Source organism: Bombus vosnesenskii, unplaced genomic scaffold (assembly GCF_011952255.1).
Source record: "Bombus vosnesenskii isolate JDL3184/JDL3185 unplaced genomic scaffold, Bvos_JDL3184-5_v1.1 scf7180000016262, whole genome shotgun sequence".
Classification (NCBI taxonomy): Eukaryota; Metazoa; Arthropoda; class Insecta; order Hymenoptera; family Apidae; genus Bombus; species Bombus vosnesenskii.
In genome coordinates, this window is record NW_022884331.1 from 425,881 (window position 1) to 447,018 (window position 21,138).

At 37.6% G+C, this 21,138-nt stretch overlaps 1 long non-coding RNA gene across 1 annotated transcript; it reads right to left on the reverse strand.

The window, feature by feature from the left end:
• Positions 1 to 4,015: 4,015 nt before the first annotated feature.
• LOC117242004 lies at positions 4,016 to 20,592 on the reverse strand. The gene is made up of 3 exons (XR_004495159.1): positions 20,353 to 20,592; positions 19,232 to 19,233; positions 4,016 to 4,028 (listed from the first exon to the last, which is right to left on the reverse strand). It is a non-coding gene; the product is annotated as an uncharacterized LOC117242004 (long non-coding RNA).
• Positions 20,593 to 21,138: the final 546 nt, after the last annotated feature.

The following is a 21,138-nucleotide window of genomic DNA, read 5'->3' on the forward strand; positions in this document are numbered from 1 at the left end:
GTGCGCGCACAGTGCGCGTCAATGTGCGCGTAAATGTCCGTTCGCCAGTGTGCGGTCTACGGTGGCCTTGGCTCAATGTCGCATACTTGGCGGGCTAGACCGCGACGCAACGTGCGCGTGTTGCACGCACCCTTCACACGCATTGACCTTTGCGCGCGCGTGTGCACGTTGCCTTTTGTCGCGTGCGTAATAGCCGCGCGTTGGGATGCCACGTTGGTGCACTAGGGTCACGAGGTCAGTAAACACGCATCGAGCGTCAAGCGTACTCGTTGAAGAAGCGCGTTCGAAACGTTCCTTAGTTCGTTCGTTTAGTTTCATTTTGGCGTGGCTCAAAGTCGATTGGCGCGTACGACAATTGCGAAACGAACTGATTATCTTTTTTAATGGATCTCTCATTTTTTTCGTTTTCCTATGATACACGGGAAATATTAAAAATGTGTGTTTTCATGTACAGGAAGTAGGTGTCGGGAAATATTAATCTAATTAATTTTATTTTGACGTGGGTTAGATCGATTGCCACGTAATAGGATTGTAGTAGGAGTTTGATTATTTTGTGTTCCTTTGGATTTTTAAACACGTCCCTTTGTTTCTTAAAAATTATATTTAATATACAAAATATATCACAGAAGTGATATTTTCGTGTAAAGAAAATGTTAGAAAGTGTTTAAATTCATTTTAGCGTGGTTTGGATCGAATAGTTCGTAAGAATTTCGCATGAAAAATGTTTTATACAGGGTGGTTGGTAACTGGTGGTACAAGCGAAAATATAGAATAAACATTTAAAAAAAATTTTTTTTATTTCAAATTTTTTTAAAATCTACAGTGAGAACAAATATCTTTTGTTTCTAAATCATTTTCTAAAGATTATTGTCTACCACGGCTTGACACAGGAAAGTTAGTTTTTCTCACGTACGATGCTTCCCACTATCAACTTTCTATCAAGGGCGGCTAAGACCCTTCCTAGTCCACCAACCTTCGTTTATCCAATCAGAAGCAACGTCTACTGCCCTCACGTTCCTAACCAAAATTGTAAACAACAAATCCGATGGTCCCGTGCACTAAACACACCCATCGCTAGCTTTCCTCCGACACAGCATCGGCACTGTAACTTACTTATTCTTCGTCGTTAGAATAGTCAACAAGTCATTACCGGGTTATTCTCCTTAAATCAATCATTTACTAAACGTATACATACTCAACAGTGTACCTCATAAGTGTTGGAAATATAAAGTTTATAACCCTGTTAATCGCAGCGTTATACTAACTCAACCACCCTTATTATCTTAACGGAAATCAGGGGATCAATCAACTCATGGTGTCGATTATTATAATCGTAACGGGAATTTACGACTCTCGTTGACGTGTTTCCTCGCGATTGTGTCTCCCCGCGATTGGTCGAAAATACAATATACATACGCAAAAAGTACGCCAAAAAGATACCGAATGTGTTTATATTTCATTGTCGATGGCGTTCGATAGGTTCGATTTATTATTTTGTGTTTCTCGAAATGTCTATTATTATTTCTAGCTAAAAAATTCCGTTTCTTAAACGTGATATATATTTCCTAGCTTTTGTTCTGTCATGCCTTTTATGGCGGCTAAATATTTGGCATTTTTTTGTTGCACCGATTGAACCAGATATAAATCAGTTCGAGACGATTGCGATCTCGCCCCCTGCAACTATCAAATGATAGGCCTGGAAACGAGGCGTACGCGTGAAACGTCGACTTACAATTGCAGGTGAATGGAAATGAAGCTGGAGTAGGGATATTCATACCTCTGCTATGAATGCAGACACGGAGAATTTTTTCTTAACTGTAGCAAACATGGTAACGTGTAGAGTTTCTAAAAATAGTTTCGTAGTCATTCAGTTACCATATATGGATTTCGAATCGAAATAATGTGAACACTCATTGGAGTTGTATTTATACTATGTATGAATGGTGTATCGTACACACATATGTAGATGTATGTAGGCTACTATTGATAATTAATTCGAGAACTAGGTCCATTTTTTCTAGGTTGGTCAGCAAGCTACAAATTGAAATTTTCTTTAGCTCATACCAATGTTGTTTCGGTATTTCAGATTTTACTTTTTTTTATTTTTTATCCTTAAACACAGACAAAAAAGTTTTTAATATTCTGAAAGGAAACGTATACTAACAACGATTCTTTCATATTTTCCTCTAATACTACAAATATTTGTAACGAAAGCAAAACACGTTTAGATCGAAAATTATTCAACGAATCTAACAGGATTTTGATCGAGGACATCTTAATACGAAATTCTCAGGCATCAGAGATTTCGTATACCAGCAAAATTCCAACCTGTGGAATTACGTCACCTCGCTATGTACAACGAATCCCAAAACGTGAGAAACGCTATTGTCGGTGAACCATGTTAATCGACAAACGATACATCGTTCATAGTCTTCCACGTTTGTGTCTTTCTCTTTTGTCGTCACAATGACGATAGATTCGCAGGAAGCAGGGTACAAAATATAGTTGATCATTTTCGATCGCGAAACGATCTCAGCATTATCCTCACTCGTGACAAGCCGCGAATGTGGCAATAATTCCGGCTGAACCCCAACTTCCCTCCTGACGGATGAACTGGTTCACTTGTCTTCGAGCTGTTGGGTGTTGTAACGGCTTCTCACGATCGTGGATCCGGAGCTCGAGGAATTTTAGTCGGGTTCACCGCTGGTTATGTTGGAAGGGAAAGGGAGAGTGAGAGTAAAGAGAAGGGACGTGGATTTAGCAATGATTTTGGTTAGATTTATTTCGGATTGGCTTTGGTTTAGGGTTATTAATTTCTCATATTTCATGCTCATTTAGGCTATACATTTGGACGTAGTTTAGTTTTGGCGATGCTTTCAGTTGCTTCAATTTTAATTCGAATTTGTGAGTATTTCAAGTGTATTAATTAATCAGGTTGATTTAGATGCGATTATTGGTTTAGATTAGATGCTTTTGAATAGACTCGGGTAAATTTAGGTTTCACAGTGATTTTAGTTACGTTAATTTCGGATTGAGCTTGATATGATTTTATTGAATTTTAATATCTCAAGCCAACTTGAGTTACATATGGATTAAATTTCGATTTGGCAATGATTTTGGTTATGTTAAGGCAATAATATTGCGTATATATGATTCAATATTTCAAATTGTCATCTCTGGCGTCGTTTCAGATAAAAGTAGTCCAAACCTGGAACAAGTAACCCACGCCCAGAATATGAGAGACCGTTTCTCCGACGATCGAGTTAACTTTCTTAGAACTAGGAAGCTTACCGAATCAGCGTGAGGTTAATTGAATAGAGAAAAGAAGGAACGAATGACGCGAGCGATGACGCGAGTATCGACTTGCGTGAGAACAGTCTGACGAACGATTCGCATTAAACTGCCCACGCGATGCGTTTGTATTATCGCTTCACTTAATGCAGGTGCCGCGACTTCCACCTGAGAACGAGAGATCTCGTGAAAAAACAGCTAGAATCCGGCGGAAGTTATGCAACCGAGCGCCGATCATCGAGAAGTTAAACGATGACGAGCGTGTACATCGCGTCGATTGGCGCCAGCGAAGTGAAAGTCGGTTTTACCATCCTTCTCTCGATTCTCCGACTACCCCGTTTCTTTTTTTGCGTTCGCCAACTGCGTGCGAACGAACGGTGCCGCGTAGGCTGACAATAGTTACGATGAAAGAGATAGGCTTGGCGAATGCACGGGAAACCTTCGAAAAGCGAAACAGGTAGAACCGTTGTAAGGAAGTCCGGTGACAAGTATCGTGCTGTGTGAAAATTGGAGCGTGGTGTTTTTGTTCGACGTCGGCAGATAACTTACGAGATAGAAACGGTTGGCAATATCGAGTGTAGGATGTAGGCACCGAATATGGTTAGAGTGACAAGAAGAATTTAGCGAGGTGCTGATTTTGTGATAGTGGGTGTTTCATTCTTGTGAAGAAATAAATGACGTAATAAATCTTTGATCTTTGGATCAGAGATTTTATTCCATCTCGAATGGTCTTTTATCTTATTTGTATATTTTATTTTCATGTTTTATGCTTTTGACGAAATATATTGACAAATGCCATGACGTAACTACCCACACTCATAATATTTAGATTCACGTGTATTGTGGTTAGTATAATAAGGAATTACGTATGTCATACGAGTACCTCGAATCGTACCGAGAAACAATTTACTTCTTGCTCCCCCAAAAAGGATAGATTGCACATTTACTGAAAAGAAAGAAAAGTGGGAAAAACATAATTCTTGTTTTATAACTATAGAACCGGTATAACAGGATATTTTATTATGCAAAACTTGGATTCAGCAGGCCATAAAATAAAATTATAACAATAATTTAGTAACGTATGTGTCATCCTCCATTTCCAATAAGTTTAACTGCTCGGTTTTGCATACTCCTAATCAGATCTTGCTGTATCGTATCCTGTACCCTGTACCTGTATAAGGATCGAACGTTTTAAGATGATTTTACAGTTATGCGTACATTTTAAACACGCGTATAGTTTCGATTATTTCGTACAGTTAACTGCTAAACACATTCAAGCCATACAAAAGTGGGACACTAATTTCTATGCTAAATAAATGAAAAGAGTAATAAAATTTTAAGATAAAGTCTAGCTGCTACTGGCGACTCATCAACGTTATCTCCACTAATTCACTAATCAAAAAGTACGCAGCTACTTAGGGCGAACAAGTGCCAAAGACATATCTCGTTTCGACCACTCCCGGAACATCCCCGAGAGACGATAAAGAATTACCATTCTATATCCATTAGACTTCGTTACAACACCAACAGCGTTACCTTGAGAGTAACGTTATCTTGGCAAATTTATTGCCATCCATAGCTAGTCGAGTCCTCTAATTAATTCATAGAACGCCAGAGAGCGAATTCCAAGTTTCCCAATATCCGCTGGAACGTTTCAACTTCGCTCAGTCAAAGCTTCTCTGTTCGAAATCACACAGTTGGAGGATGGTAAGTGAGTCGCGAACCAGGTTGCACAACGTCTCTCTTTTCTGCCTCTTTCTCGCGCCATCCTCTTTTCTCTGTCATCCTAGCTCAAGTTTTTCTTCGTCTCGGATCGTCGCGAAGAAGACGACGACGAAGAAGAAGAAGAAGAAGAACAAGAATAAGAAAAAGAAAAAAAGAAGAGGACGCTACGGGATGCAGCACTGCCGTCTAATGAATAGTTGGGTCAGACTGCCGGCTGGGTAAATGCTGAGAATTAACCGCCTCCTTCTTGACATTTCGCTCGGAAGAGAATCTTCTCGAGCGTTGGCCAGCCACGGTCCAGACAAAGAGACACGCTCTCTTCTTCTCGCTCCTCTATCACGAGCCATTAGATGGTGGACCGCGATAGCGGAGACAAAGTGTGCAGACCGAGTAGAAAATGGACGAAGGATTAGTTCAGGGACACGGCTAATTACCCAAAACTCTCCACCATATAATGGATGAAATTCGTGGCAATGTGCACGCGATACGCAGACTGGTTCCCTTAAAAGCGGTCTGCGTACCCCACGCTCGTGCTGCCCTCTAATTCGAGGAATTCTCGTTTGGAGAAAAGGAAAGCGGTGACCAGGTTGGCACGCTGCTAGCTTCGTAGCGGTGAGAAACCTTATCTTCTGCCGAGTTCGCCTTTCGGCTTTTCATGAGCTAGCAGGATGTCTGTTGTGCCGTGTTCGCGAAACTCAGCCGCCGTGATTTAATGCCATATTGAGACTTCGAATTAGCATAGTCGACCAGAGAGCAGAAAAAAATGAAAGAGCCGGGGCTAAACGCGATCGTGATCTAATGTCGCTGGCATTTCGCGCAGAAATTTGGTTTCATGATCGTTTTGGAGACGAGAAGGTGCCACAGAGGCGAGGTCGTTGATTTCAGCCAAAGTTTTTTTCTTCGGGGAATTTGAAGAAAAAACAGGAGACGCTTGTTGGATTAAGAGTCTTTTTGATGGAGGCGTTTAATGGACCTCGTCGTAGAGAACGTTTAACTAAACGTATCCTATGGCATACGTATACCGTTTAAGAGTTTCTTAGAATCTATGATTTCGCAAATTAATTCCTGGCGTGGATTTTCTTGAAGTTTGATAGAATTGCTGATTGTTTTTTAATTTGAATCTAATGTAATCTGTGTAGTCAGTTTCATTACTTGTAATTGGCTTAAGTGGCATATTTACACATACATATATATGATCTCTTTGTAATAGGTGTATATGCAATATTATATCTGATACATATTTAATATTTCGTATTATATGGATAATTTTTTAAAGTATTATATATAATTATACACTTTTTTCATTGATATCACGTAATGATCTATTAAATATATTTTCTCATTTTTGTTTCAGGTATGTCGAACAAAACAACTCGTAATCGACCCGAGGAAAAATTGGTATTCGATATATAATTTAAACCACGTTATACAAATATTAGCAAATTTCGACTTTGTTTGAGATTCATAAGGAAGTATGTATAAAATCGTCTGCAAAATACAGAACACCTGTTAACGTTAAACATAATGTTTATTAAAAAAGATTTAATTATTCCACCATTATTCATTCTATTCTTCACAAAATTAAGATTTAATTCTTTTATAGCAACAAACTGTTTACTCTATGTGTGCGTGAAATTTATTACAAAGAAATTATTACCAGAAACTATTTTATTAGAAAAATAATCATAAAGCTGATCATAGTATGCCAAAGCAAACTAAAAATCATCCGAAGAAACTACATGTATTATTAAATAAAGTCTCAATGCTTTAAAAATGCTATATCATATTTACGTTGTAAATTCTCGATAAATTTCTCTACAAAGTTTCCAAACAACCCTGATACAATATAACAATACTAAGAGTCCGATGATTTATGGTCGGTAATGTACGTTATAATGCCACGCTACTTTGTCCCAACGTTCGTTACGTTAAGCTATTTCAGCGACCGCCTAATCGCGGTCTAAGAGCTAAAAGAAACATCCTGTAAAACACTATACATATCTACTGTTATATACCGCCGTACCGCATACATACCTTGATACCAATTGACATTCCGCACCATGTTAATTATCCGTTGTATACGCAAAGTTACTACATTATTCAGGGGATAAGAATATAGGTGCAAACGACTTGCGTATCGGAAGCCATAACTCGGCCAACATAGCCAGTCATAATCATTCGACTCGCAGCTGTGGCGAATTCCGCTCGAGATAGTGTCGCGAAAGCACGCGGATAATTCGTGCGTTGGACGATCGATAAAAACGAGAAAACGTCGATCGTAGCTTGGTCGGGTATTTTGAAGCAGGGAAAAGGCGGTCGTTACAATCAAATGGCGGGCCCTCGATCGATCAGTCGAATAACAGGAACCTATACAGGGTAACGAAAAGAAACGCATCCCACACACGCCGCGTGCCGTTAACCTTCCCTTTCTTTTTTTTTTTTTTTTATTCGAATAAAGACTTCGTGTTACGCCGACCGACGTTTTGCAATTCCAGCCGACTCCCCGTGGTCGAATCGATCGGGTGAAAGCGCCGGTTTCTTGCTGGATAATTCGATCGACGCTCGTTTATGATGGAGTTAACGATGAGGAGGGTATGGAGCAGTACATGCTCTGTGTTCCATTTGGGAATTTTTGTTTGCGGGGAATAATTTAATTTTCTACAACGTATTAGATATTAGATAGATATTACATTCTTATGCGTTTGTCAGTAAACTGCTGGCTATCCGAATGAGGCTATGATTGCAGTTCTCATGAATACGGATGAGTCAGAGCAATTGAATATGAGCGAACGCATTTCAATTTTCGGAGATTTCATTCGTCAGAAGAAACATCTATTGTGACCATAGTCTGAAGTGAGACACGGTTTTGCTATTGTCTGACAAATCGGTAATATACTGTAGTATCGTGGAAATTAAGGTATACATTTTTTCCCGATTACTTACAATTTATTAATAATGAATTGAATATACAGGTATTAATTGGACAGAAACGATGTCTGCTTAACTGAAACTAAATGCGATACTCGTATCTATATCAAATAACTTTACAGTTATTCGGCAACTCTCGTCACGACGAATCTAACACACACACTCTCTCTCTCACTAGCAACTCTAACAACTCTACAACACTGACAACTCGATCAACTCTAACGACTCTACTCTTAGACGATTCGATTAGCTCTCTCAACTCTACTCTTCGATGTCTCGATCAACTCTGATTCTCTGACACTGCAACAGCAGTCACATCACTACAAGAACATATCACAAAAATAGAAAAGTGGCTTCAAGTTAAACAAATTAAAGCAAACCCCGATAAATGCAACCACATTACATTCACACTGCGAAAACAGATACCTCCAAACATTAGACTGAGCGGCACGCACATAATACAAACAAGGCAAGTCAAATACCTAGGACTCCACTTAGATACACGATTCACATGGAAACAGCATATTAAATCTATAATAGACAAAATACAATTAGCAAGGAGACAAATGTATTGGTTAACAAGTCGAAAATCCAAACTAAGCATAGAAAACAAACCAAAAATATACAAAAGGATCATAAAACCAATTTGGACGTACGGAATACCACTTTGGGGAACAGCAGCAATGAGCCATATAAGCAAAATAGAGACAATCCAAGCTAAAATTCTTAGATCAATTGTAAACGCCCCATGGTACGTTAGAAACGAGGACATACGGAAAGACCTTGGAATACCAACGGTCAAGGAAGAGATTAGCAGATTCGCAAAAAGGTACAGAGAAAGAATAGCAACGCACCCGATCCGGCTGGCAGCGGAAACGATCAACACAAGCATAGAAAGAAGACTAAAAAGGAAACACCCAGCAGATCTCACAAAGGATATATCTTAACAAACACGAAGATGGTACCCCATTGGGGGTAAGCACCCACATGATAATCAAACAGATAAACAATTCTACCAAATGTCCAAATTGGACAAATTGTGAATGTGAAATTTTAAATAAAAAAAAAAAAAACTCTGATTCTCGCAACACACACACTTTTCAACTTGCATACTTTGACCTCTCGGTCGTCCGTCCTTGAAACACGAAACCGTCCTTCTGCTCTAGCGTTGTTTATTATTTTTTTTTTCACATCTCTGCAAGAACTAGGTGACTTTAGTCACATAGGCGCTCTTAAATGTAGACAAACCACAGAAGGACGACGTACACGGTTTTTTCTATTTTCAACCGATCTCTAATCAAACTCTTTTACGATATTACAATACCATTGTAAGTGTCGATATGTTATTGTACTGTCGTTGAAAAATACGAGATTGCTTGCTTCTTTTTGGCAAAATGTAATTTAGTTACAAGATTACTAATAGTAAAATTCAAGATGATCTGATCCTCCGTTAAACCTGCCATAGAATGTTACGTTACGATAAAGGTTATTTTTAAACGTTAAAGTCCAGTAGAAAATTATTATGAGATATTATATAATATCTCATAATCGTGTAGGATTAAATTAATTTTGTACTTCTACGTTTTAATAAAATCGTTAGTATTAGTGAAATACTAAATGCTATCAAGATTTGTTCTATACAAATGTGATAATTTTTGTTTCCAAATGTGTCTTGGAAATTGTTATCCACATTTTTTTTTACGATTTTATGAACCTATTCCTAATTGAATTGCTATCATACTTCAGTATTAATTTCGTTATTAGTTATTCTGATACTACGTTAAAAAAGAAACGAACTGGTACTTCTATTAGATTTGCAGCTTGTAAAAAGCTTTCCTTCCTTCTACTACTATTTATGCGTGCATGTACATTGCACAAGTTCTGCTTCTTTATCACGATTTGACGGTTACAAACCATTCTTTTCTCTCTCGCATATTAAAATATTCATCACGATCGAATTTAATTACTAATTTATATCTAGCAATGAATATTTGCTATTTCCCTGTTGCATAAATTTTTTATTCGAGTCAAGTTGAAAAAGCACGCGGTTATGGAGGGTTGAGAACGAGCGTGTACAAGCATACCAACTTATATACACGAATGATATATACGTACAGAGCGAACAAGCGGGTAAATAGCGCGAGTCGAAGCAGGATAAAGGGATGAAAGATGGCGTTAAAGGAGAGGCGGAAGGCGACCGTGGCCCTCCGGTGGTGCGGCAACGCTAATTAAAACGTCTATGCAAATTTCTCTAATTGATGAGTCCGCCTCTATAAATCGCCAGCCGACTGCAATTAATGCCTTATAAAATTCCGGGCGACGCGACGATACGTGCTGTTCCGCCACGAATCATGTGTGCAACTGCGCCATCTCAGTAACGAGATTAACGCCGGCATCATGTTCCGAAGGATCATAGACGGTAGAAGTCTATAAACCATTTTTAATCTTCTTTCACAATTCTTTCCTTTTTCTCGTTTTTATTTGTGTTTTCTGTTTCGTTGTTATATTCGTGTGATTTTACTTCGGGATGCTAGTGAATTATGAATTATCATATGTAATCACATATCTATCATTTAAGGCGACATTTTCTTCGTTTTCTTCGTTGATTATCGATTAATTCGATCGTTAGTTGCTGAATTAATTATCAGCTCGTCGAAGAACATAGCTGAATAGAAAATCAAGCTGGTCATCAAATATAGTAAATAACATTGCGCGTCTTAAATGTCGTTACACGTAACGCAATTATTTATGTTAATTTCATACGAGGCATCTAGAATTCTTAATAATTAGTAAAGAGATGCAAGTGATATTTGTAAAGTTTTTGAGTTGATAGTAGAAATGTTTAATCAAATCATTGGAACTATGTTGTTATAAATAATTTAAATAACTCCAAGTTGCAGAAAATAGTACGATCTAGTTGTTATAACGATTAATTACTAAGCAAAGTATCTAAAAATCGAAATGGTAACCATAAAAGGTAAAAAATGCATGTATTTTTGTATCTGATACTTGAAATACAGCAGATCTTAAGGATGAAGAGATGATTATTGTAAGGAGGGTTCAAGGGTTTAGAATTAAGTCTTCAACACACGCTATCTTTAACATCTGTGTTTCTTGGTGGATGATTGTGCAATTAGGTTGTGCAACTTCTGTTGGATGGTAATTTCTTTCAATGAGTTCTTAATACATGTAATTTTTGAAAAGTACGTGTCTGGACATTTAATACGAGCTTTTTTAATTCTGTAATCGATACCTTTTTGCTATTGCGGTGTAACGTAATACATTATAATGAACTGCTTAGTAGTGCAAAAAGTATTAATTTAAAGTTTGATTAGTGTTGTACGGAAATTACATACGAAGTGGTATCAAGAAATTAGATGAATGAATAGGAATTAGAATTAATGTTTGTGTTTTATACACGAAGAACACAGGTGAAATGGTGCAGCTGAAAAAGATCATCGAACAGTATATTTTCAGTATGGTATGTACATATACGAAGTGAGTCAGTAAGAATGATCACTTGAAATAAGTCGTTATTTATCGACTTGATCGAAAAATATTTGAAGTAAAATTTATTGTATTCGAGAGACCTGATCAGGTGAATATAGTTTGATTTCGTAATACCTTATAGTTTTTAATAATATTTATAGTTTATAGTAATATTTATAGTTTTATAAATGCTCTGATCTCTGAGTTTTTCAACTGGCACCATATCTTTTCTATAACATCAGTTGACTCAGCTAAGCATCCTTTACAAGAAAAGTACTAACTTTAATTTAATTTGAATTTAATCCAAGTTAACTTTAATTTGACAAATTTAACGTATGAGAGACGAAGACAACGAAAACAACTGAGAAACAAACAATTCGACAAACAGGTTAAATAGATAAGTTAATATTCTTTCGCGTGAAATACCCAGTTGAATCAACTAACGTTATAAAAAAATATACGGTACCATGTAAAACACTCGAGGTCACCTTAATATCTCAACAAATGTAAGATATTAAAAAAGCAAATTGTACTCCCCTAATCAGATCCTCCGGATACAGTAAATTCTATTTTAAACGTTCTTTGGTAAAGTCAATAGGTAGCGAGTTATTTCAAGCGGTTATCATTGCTGACTCATCCTGTATACAGACTGTAAGATATTGTTATCGAAAAATAATATTCAATAAAATATTACAAAGAAGAGACACATCTAACGAAAACTTAAGTATTTGACGTAAGTGTGTCACTGTAGCATATTTCTTGAAAACAAATCGAATCTACGATAACAATAATAATAAGATATAAAATGGCGGACGTTGTGGAATAGCGAACGAATTCGCTTTCATTGAAATCGAGCGAATGGAGGCACGTACGGCGCGAATTAGTTAAGCCAACGAAGCGTTTAATACATTGGCAAAGATAACGATGCTGCAATCGATTAAAAGAAGACAAGCAAAAAGAAAACTGAAAAAGAAAAACAGTGAAACGAAGGAAAAGAGAGGAGAAGAAGGAGAGCGGTTGAAAGTATCCGCTATTAATGGCGCTAATGTATTCAGTACCGCTGATATAATACGTTATCTTCGACGAGTGGACGGCAATTATTATTTAACGATAAGCCGTAAACACGGTGAATAGAAACGCCCTGCTCGTCTTCGATCCGCGGATAAAACATAGTTGCTGCTGTGATAAAAGGTGTGTGCAACACGGTTGCAACCGCGGTGTGTACAGCGTAAAATCGTACGCATGAAATATCGATCGGCACAGCATACGTTCAGTGAATAATAAACTATACAAATAGGCCGCCATTAAATCTTTATTACTTGTATATGAAATCGAGGCCACGGCTAAATAATCTAGCCCATCCACTATGGCAAAATGGCGAACGCGAAATAGACGGTTTAAGCCTCGTTCGGATGAGTTAAGATGCTTGAATTCGAGCGATTCGAATTCAATTTAATTTCACTTGAAATATTATTTCGAGTTACTACGATCATGCTCATTTGTCAAGCCATTTTATTTTCAGTTGCTCGGTTCGAAGATGCCTCAAGTCGCTTTATTAATACGAACTTGTTGCTTCGCGTGGCTGGAAATATTGTATCTTGCCAGGCTTCAAGCGAAATTCCGCACCTCGTAATCGTTTTTCTATTTGTAACGAATAGCAGTTGTTAAATAAGATAATGCAATTTCTAGTTGTTCGCTGATATGCAATTTCTAAATGAAACTGACAGTTTTTTAAGCACTCTACTCAGTTGCCAAAGAGACATTCCTACGTGGTTTTCTTTATCCTATATAATTTTCTTTATCTTTTACAGCAATCTATCCTAACAGCCTCGAACACGCCAAAGTGATTCATATCTAAGTGATTCGTTGCCAATTTCACCTACCGTTTCGTAGTAGAACTGTCAAATTTGTGACAACTATGGGTGTCACATCTTTCATTTTACCAATCACTAAAATAATGCAGGTGCGTTTAGCAAATTTAATATGTTACGTTAAATGTCTTCTTAGAACGTTAAACATTCTTCTTTGCTAAAATGAAAGCAATATCGAATAGTAACAGGACTGAGACATGTGTCAACGATAGAACAGCGCGATTCCAGCGAGATTAAGTCGAATCTCATTCAAGCCGAACAACTTGCTTCGTATAAACACAAAGTCGGAGTGGAATCGGTCGGATTAAAACGATTAGAATTCAACTAATAGTAAGAACGTAACTTGATTGATCTGAGCGAGTCTTAAGAACGGGAGGAAGTATTAGCGAACGTAGATAAAGGCTCGTGCACACCGTGCTATCGCGGATCGTGGTCGGAATCGCCGTCGATGTATTGGTCGTTGGTTGAGTTGATTTAAGGCGGTTGTCATGGCGTCCGGTTATTGCGATCGTTAATCGACGTTTCGTAGGTTAGCGCAATTAAGTTAGACGTGCGCAACGATCAGACGGCGGCAGGTCGCATTAACGCACGCGATGCACTGGCCGCGCATAATCGTCATAATTATCAATGATGACGGATCGTTCCGTCACACGCGCTAATTATTGCCAGCGAGGAGACTGCCGTTGGGCTCGCATCGCCGTAGGCGTAAATCGCTTGCTCGCGCGAGCACTTTGCGCTTGTAATGAATTTTTATCGCGTCCGTTCGGCTTGTAACATAGCATTTATATCCCTGCAGCGGTCGAACGCCACACGATTCAGCTCGATAAGTCGAAGCTCGAACGCGTCGTGTGCTGCCTGCTGTTGCTTGGCTTCGTCGCCCCGAACATTTTTCCGCGAATACATTACCCGCTTCGAACGGTTAATTGGTCTGGGAAAGTTCGCCGAACGTGGATCCGAGAAGATTCGATTGGGACATCGTTCTGTAGTTATTGTTACGCAATATGCTACATTTACCTTGGGGCGGTTGCTTGTATGCGCAGTGCATCGTACGGCGAGTACCTTCTGTCTGAAAAAAGAAACATAAACCGTTGCATAAAAGTATTTATGTGCAATTTCACGTAAAAGTGAATCACATTTGTCCACCGTGAAAAAATATCTTAAACGCGATGAAGAGAAACGTGGATGAATCGTTATTAGAATTATACAATGAATTCTTTCTTTGAATTCAAAACAGTGAGATCGAGACACAGAAGATCTAAGGATCGCGGGAGAATTAGAACGCGATATTTAGCGATTCAAAATATTCGAGAGAATCGAAGTATGAAGATCGAGTACAGGAATTCAACTTTAAGGGTTGATGGTGAAAGTAACTCGAGAACTATGTATTTTTTTAAAATGATAATGTAACGTTTGTCCAAACATTTTCATCAAAATCATTTCGTCAAACGAGATGTCTACATTGTTTCAAGGGACGAATCGTTCTCAGGAATCGCTTTATTACATAACAATTAAATTTTATGGACTTTATGGATTGATTTGATTTGAAAGTTGTTCAGATTCAATAACGCGCAATATCACAGAATTAAAGAATAATGAAATTGTCGAGCGAGACTGACATCTCGTGCTCAAATTACATATTATTATTTCGTTATTTTGGTCAGTTAATGTAATTTATTCTGGTATTTTCACTTTATAACATTGTTCGAATGGTGATCGAGTAGGTAAGGAAGCAGGATATGGTTCGTCGATGCCGAGAAATTAAAAGATGACGGGGTTGTTTGTGCAGGGTGACATATAATCATTATAATCATATATGATGATGGATCATGTAGAGCAGCGTAGTAATCAACATTGCTAGCAGGTTGCGACATTATAAGCACCTACAAACACAGTTGCACAAAATTGCTGCAATATTCTTCGCTGCAATCTAGCCTTTTTAAATTTGCCCATTTTTAGGAAACCACACTTATCCAATCTTCATTTTTACTTTAAAACTTTATCCGTTCTTAAAACACCACAATTTATTATCACCCGATCGTACATGCGTAACGAACGATTAACAGACGATAGAAATAAAACTCTTAACCATTTTAAAAAGGCTATTAAGAGTTTAAGATTGGCTATTTAAATTAGATCAAAGTGCTTCGTTCGATTTTTATACATTTGTAATAACGTAAAAATGTTCAAATGCTCGTTTTACTTAATACTTAATCAGTATCCTTTTAACGAAATTGTTTTTTATCGAAGCAGTTTTCTATCGGTAGGCGTGTTGTTCCGTTTTGGGGGGACGAGGTGTTGAAGCGGTCACCGCTTCTAAGAAAACTCTACATCTGGTCTTTTTTAGTTTTCCCAAGCACCGAAGCCATCGACAGCGTGTAGATAAAAGATTGCGACGAAGACAAACCATAAACAGTAGACAGGCGACGTTTTTTTTTTTTATTTATTAAAATTGCTATCAATTCTCGCGTTGAGAATTTTCAGTAATTTTTCTGGCGTGGCGCAGTGACATGGCTGATTATTTATAATAAGTTAATACTTATTATAGATAAGTATAATTTATAAGTAAGTATTATAAATAAGTAAATATTACTTAATTTAGATAACTAATTGAATCTAGCGTTTAGGTCTAGCGGGTAGTGCCTCTTCAGCCTGCGAATCCGGTCCGTCGTATCAAGTAGTCCAGTGATTAGGGGAAACAGGCGACGTTGGCTTCGGGGTTTTCAGTTATTGGGTAACGCAGCTAGCGTGCGGATCTGGACCAGCTCAAATTGTATTCTTACTTATAATTACACTTCTATTTAAATATATTTTCTACCTTACAATTTATCCACGAGTTTCTCTGTTTGCACATCGAATAACCTCAACACGAGGGACCAAGTCGCCGAATTCAATCGCACGTCCAGATATATTCAGGTGCTTTGGAACCGATTCCGAGGTCCTTAACCTTCTGTGGAGATAGTCGCGTGACGTCATCGAAGATATAGGAAGATGACGCGATCGGTCGATCGTGTGGGTTAACCTGCTGAGTTAGCGCCGCTATTCGATCGGTCATTCTGTTATACTTACATGTCTCTTCCTACTGGGCGTATCAAGCATGTCACGCATACGTACAAGGAAAAAGCATGTTACATGACGTATGTAATAAAAGACAAATATAGCTACCAGATTTTACAGCGAATAAAGAAATTACTATATACCAGGGATTGGCAATATGAATGATGAATTAACGCGTTAGTACCGTGCTGATTTTATTGATTTCCTGTTCTTGCGCCACGATATGGCCATCCAAATCGAACGGGGTGATAGTTGTCTTAAGAGAAACATTAGCAAACAATTGAAACGAGAGATCACACATGTCAATAACGATTCTTTTACAAGAGATTCGAGGTTTTCGCGACGTGGATTCTTCACACTGTTCCGAGTATGCAACACTGTTCGAGATTTTCGAATAGAAGCCGTGACCAAAAAGAATTTCGTTCCAATCCTGGAAACGTCGGAAAGAAATTCATTTAGGACACGGTCTCTATCCGGAAGCCTCGAACAGCGTTAAGTGTGAATTCTTTTACAAATTTGAAGTTTTCACGATGGTTAATGGATGTCGTACTTTTCGTTTTTGGGGATCAACCGTGTTATTCGTTGTACTTTTGCGCCAACGTTTCGCCAGCGTTACGCTTCGCTCGTTCAGAGCGGATTCGGAACTATTTCGTATAATACGATCGATCCCGAGAAACCAAAAGTACGATTTTTTCACATTTCCCTTTAATTGTACGAAATTTTCTAAGGATAGGAAAAACGAATTTCGCCGAAAATGACCGAAAGAACGCAACAAGGTTAACAGGTTGACACGACATCACCGTAGTCGTGAAGTCTACGATGTCTCAGTACTGGAATAGGTTGATCTCTACGCGAAGCAAACCTCGGTAAAGCAACCTCCGATGAGACTAAGTAGATATCGGCGAATGAGGGATGCGTGGGAAGCTAGTCTGGTGGTAGTGGTGGGCGATCTGCCTACGTCCCGCGGGATAATAAATCTGGACTGGGGGCCTAGGTTAGACTCGCCACGATCTAAATACATACGTAGAGGACGCCGTTTACACGCGTATGCTAGGTTCGCGTTAACTCTCCGCTGAGAGAAATCTCCCTCTTCCTGGTGCCTTAATTGGACTCTCTTCGCTGCGATCCTCTTTCTATCCTCTTCTTTCTCCTCCGCCTCCTTCGACCAACCCGCCCTTGTTTCCGAGCCAACGTTTATGAATATTGATCGTGCGTTACGGCCCCGTTTTTTTCGCGTTCCGGAAGATCGAGCCGCCGGATTCTTTTTCTCGCGGCCCTCGCCTCGAGTATGCGCATACGCAACAATGGATAATGCGTGATAGCGCTCCGCGTCGTTCGAGAGTTTCAACTGACGTCAGACTTGAACGTTACTGTTTTAAGAGCCTCTTTTAGGCTTGAATTTTGAAGAAGTTGACGCTTAAAAGACTCGAAAGACCATGTAACCTACATTTTTTGTGGTCATGGACTTGTGTTTTTCGTAGTAGTTTCTCGGAAAGTTTTCTTTTTTATTTTTAACTATAGTTTAATGCCGTACTAACTAGCAACTTGTCGACCACACTTTAGGAAATTGTACTATATGCGAAACATTAATATTGTACTAATTTATCGGATAATTTTTTATCTCGTTCGTTTCCAGTTCAACATTTTATCATGGTTACGATCAGAGGTTAAAATTCTATTTCAATAGCGTAATGATTAATAGGTCTAATGAATTTTCGGTGAGTATAAAATCATTATTGATTTTCCTATGTTAGAATTCAATTCTTAGAATACACAATTTAGTAGGTGCTATAAATTATTCGGATAAAGGAGTTAGTTATTAATTGAAATCGGACGTGTTTTGATCGTGGCTGACGTCACGCGCTTGAATAGATTTAAAAGAGAAGCAGCTGAAGCTTAACTTTCTGGAATCATTAACATATTTGGCAAAATTTATAGAAGTTACTTCGAAATTTTTATAGTTATCTTAGGAGACGTGCAGCAGGTAATATGATTTTGTCAGATTGCATTAAAATGAACGTTGCGTGGGTTTTTCTCGAATCTGTCAAAAGGCGTAACTGTAAACCTCCTTTTCTTCTCGTCCGCTTATGGCTCGATGATATTGAAAGACTTGTTTATGTAGTTCATTAAGCACAGGTAGTTAGCTATTCAGTAACCATAATCGCTTTTTATAATCCGCGCTTGTATCTCTCTACGAATAAATTTAATCATCTGTTTAATGCGCAGAATTCTATATAGTTATACGCATATTATTGACTCTACACTCATGACGAATAAAGAATAAATGTCCTACACAGGAAATTGACATTAGTAAACTGGTTAAAGTCAAGTTTCAAGAAGGAAATAGTTCAACGGAAATCAGTTATACGAGCGAATATTTTTAGAGCGGGATGTCCAAGCGTTTTTCAAAGAAAAGGACATATAAAAGCAAGTGTAAATTTCGTTTTATCTAGCGTAATCTTATCTTGAATTTCCGTTTAACATTTGATAAATCTTAACAGGAACAAGCTAGTTCTTTTTCTAGAAAAATATATTACGTACTTTCAGTAAAAGATTCTTCGATGTCCTTGTATACCGCGTGCAGTAAAATGATTAATATTAGACAATTTACATTAAATTAATATCACGCGATTCATATTAATATTAAATAATAATTTTCTATTTCTGCCTATATAAATCAATGGAGAATATTTGAAACAAATATTTTTGCCAAGTTAATTACAACACATTTGTTTTCATGTTAATCTGTTTGATACATATAGTTTTATTTTCATCGATATAGATAATTATTTATCCTCATGGTTACAACGAAGATCACACAAACACATATATGGGAACAAGAGTACGCGAGGAAACAGGATATGCTCATTAACGTCTAGCTAGAAACAGCATTTCCACTTGGCTATAATATTCGCGTATCCGTCACACGTATCGGTGTTCGGTCTTAATCACAGAGTCTGCTTTCCCCCGGGTACCTCTCATTTCCTCCTCAATTTTCACTGCACGTGGTCTTTTATTCATTCTCGAGCCTCCACCATAAGTCATAGTAATTAATTATAGAGATGAATCATATCTCGATACGTCAGTCCTTCTTTCTTACCGGCGACTCCTTTTTCTCGAGTGTCGTAACAGTTCGAGATACAGGACGCTGTAGCATCTCGAAATCATCGAAATTAGTGATTTGTCTAATTACGAGAATGTACCGAACGATTATTTCGCGCGTAGAGAAAATATCATGGCAACTTCCGCATACAACTTTACCCGTAGAGAAATGAAAATAAATGCCTGATCATTAGGCTTTTACGGTGGTCTGGTTTTTGTTATTCAGGTAATTTAATTTGAAATTATTTACTTCTAAGATACTCGTTCTGTTTCATTTTAATATAGTATCATTATCTCGATGGACTTTGATATTATCGTATTTTACACGTTTATTTGAGAATTCACAAGGAAGTTGAAGGCGAAGTTTGCGAAGGATGATTTTTATGATGGTTTCTAGATATAGCAAACTTCTTATTAAATGGAATTTATACAAACTAATTGAGATTCGAAATTTTACGGAAAATTAACCTAATATTTTTTCTTTTTTTTTTTTTCTTTTAGAGAGAATTTAAATTTCCTGGATGTAGAGATTATTTTGCAAGATATCGTATACACCATCAAATAAATTATAATTATAATTATAATTATAATACAATATTTTCTTGAATTGTAAGGTTACAGTTTTTGCAAAACGGGAGAGAAAAACATAGTTTCTGCAGTTGTTTAATTTAACACATTGACTGTCACACATGTTTTCAAAGAAATCTCCGTCAGGCCACGCGTACAGCAGTACCAAGCGTTCTCTGCTAGGTGCTCCCATCGATATTTTAGTAATGCGAGTCGCTCAAGCGGTGGTCTCAAGAATGATCTTTCGTTTCGTTTGTTCGCAACATTAAAACCAGTAGCTGTTGTTGAATATAACGAAGGAAAGTGTGGTATAGATTATTCCGACCACCACAATTAGAAAAGAAATCAAATGGTACAGAAAACTTGGCACTCAATTCCTTCTGGGAATTTCTGTTGTAAACGCTTTGACGGTTTACAAAATTGCAACAGGAAAAAATATAAATATTAGAATATTTAGACAATTATTAGTTGCAAAATTATTAGGGTTGTCTGAAAATACAAAAAATCCTTGTCTTCGAAAGAGTCAGCATAATATCGCCGTTCGGAAAAACGATTCCGGAAGAAGCATTAGACGCATGCAAACTATGTTATGCAAATAAAAGACGTCGAATGGACCGAACAAAGGCACAAAAGAATTTGAAGAAAACAACAACTTATTGTCCAAATTGTCACGACTAGCCTGGGCTATGTATAGAATGCTTTAAAGTTTTACATTCTAAATAATTTTTTTAATAAATTTTCGTATTTTTATTTTATAACAATTCAACAGTTTTATTATTATGGAATATCTTTTCAAATACCCACGACGATCCTTCGCAAGTAGTCAAATAAGCGACACCCGAATATGGGTTACGCGGCGTGACCAGAAACTTTGCTGACACCCGAATACGGGTGTCGTGGCAGTCAACGTATTAAACCAACATCGAATCACCATCGAAAATGTAGAACACAATATGTTATTAAATTTTCTTTCTGCCTATTTTCCTTTCTCTTTTCTTTATACGAGTCTTACATAACTAAACTAAACACGATGAAAATTGAATCAAACCGACAAGAAGCCATGTTCCATTAGAAAACACATGTTAAGAAAATGTTATCAGTTGATCTAATC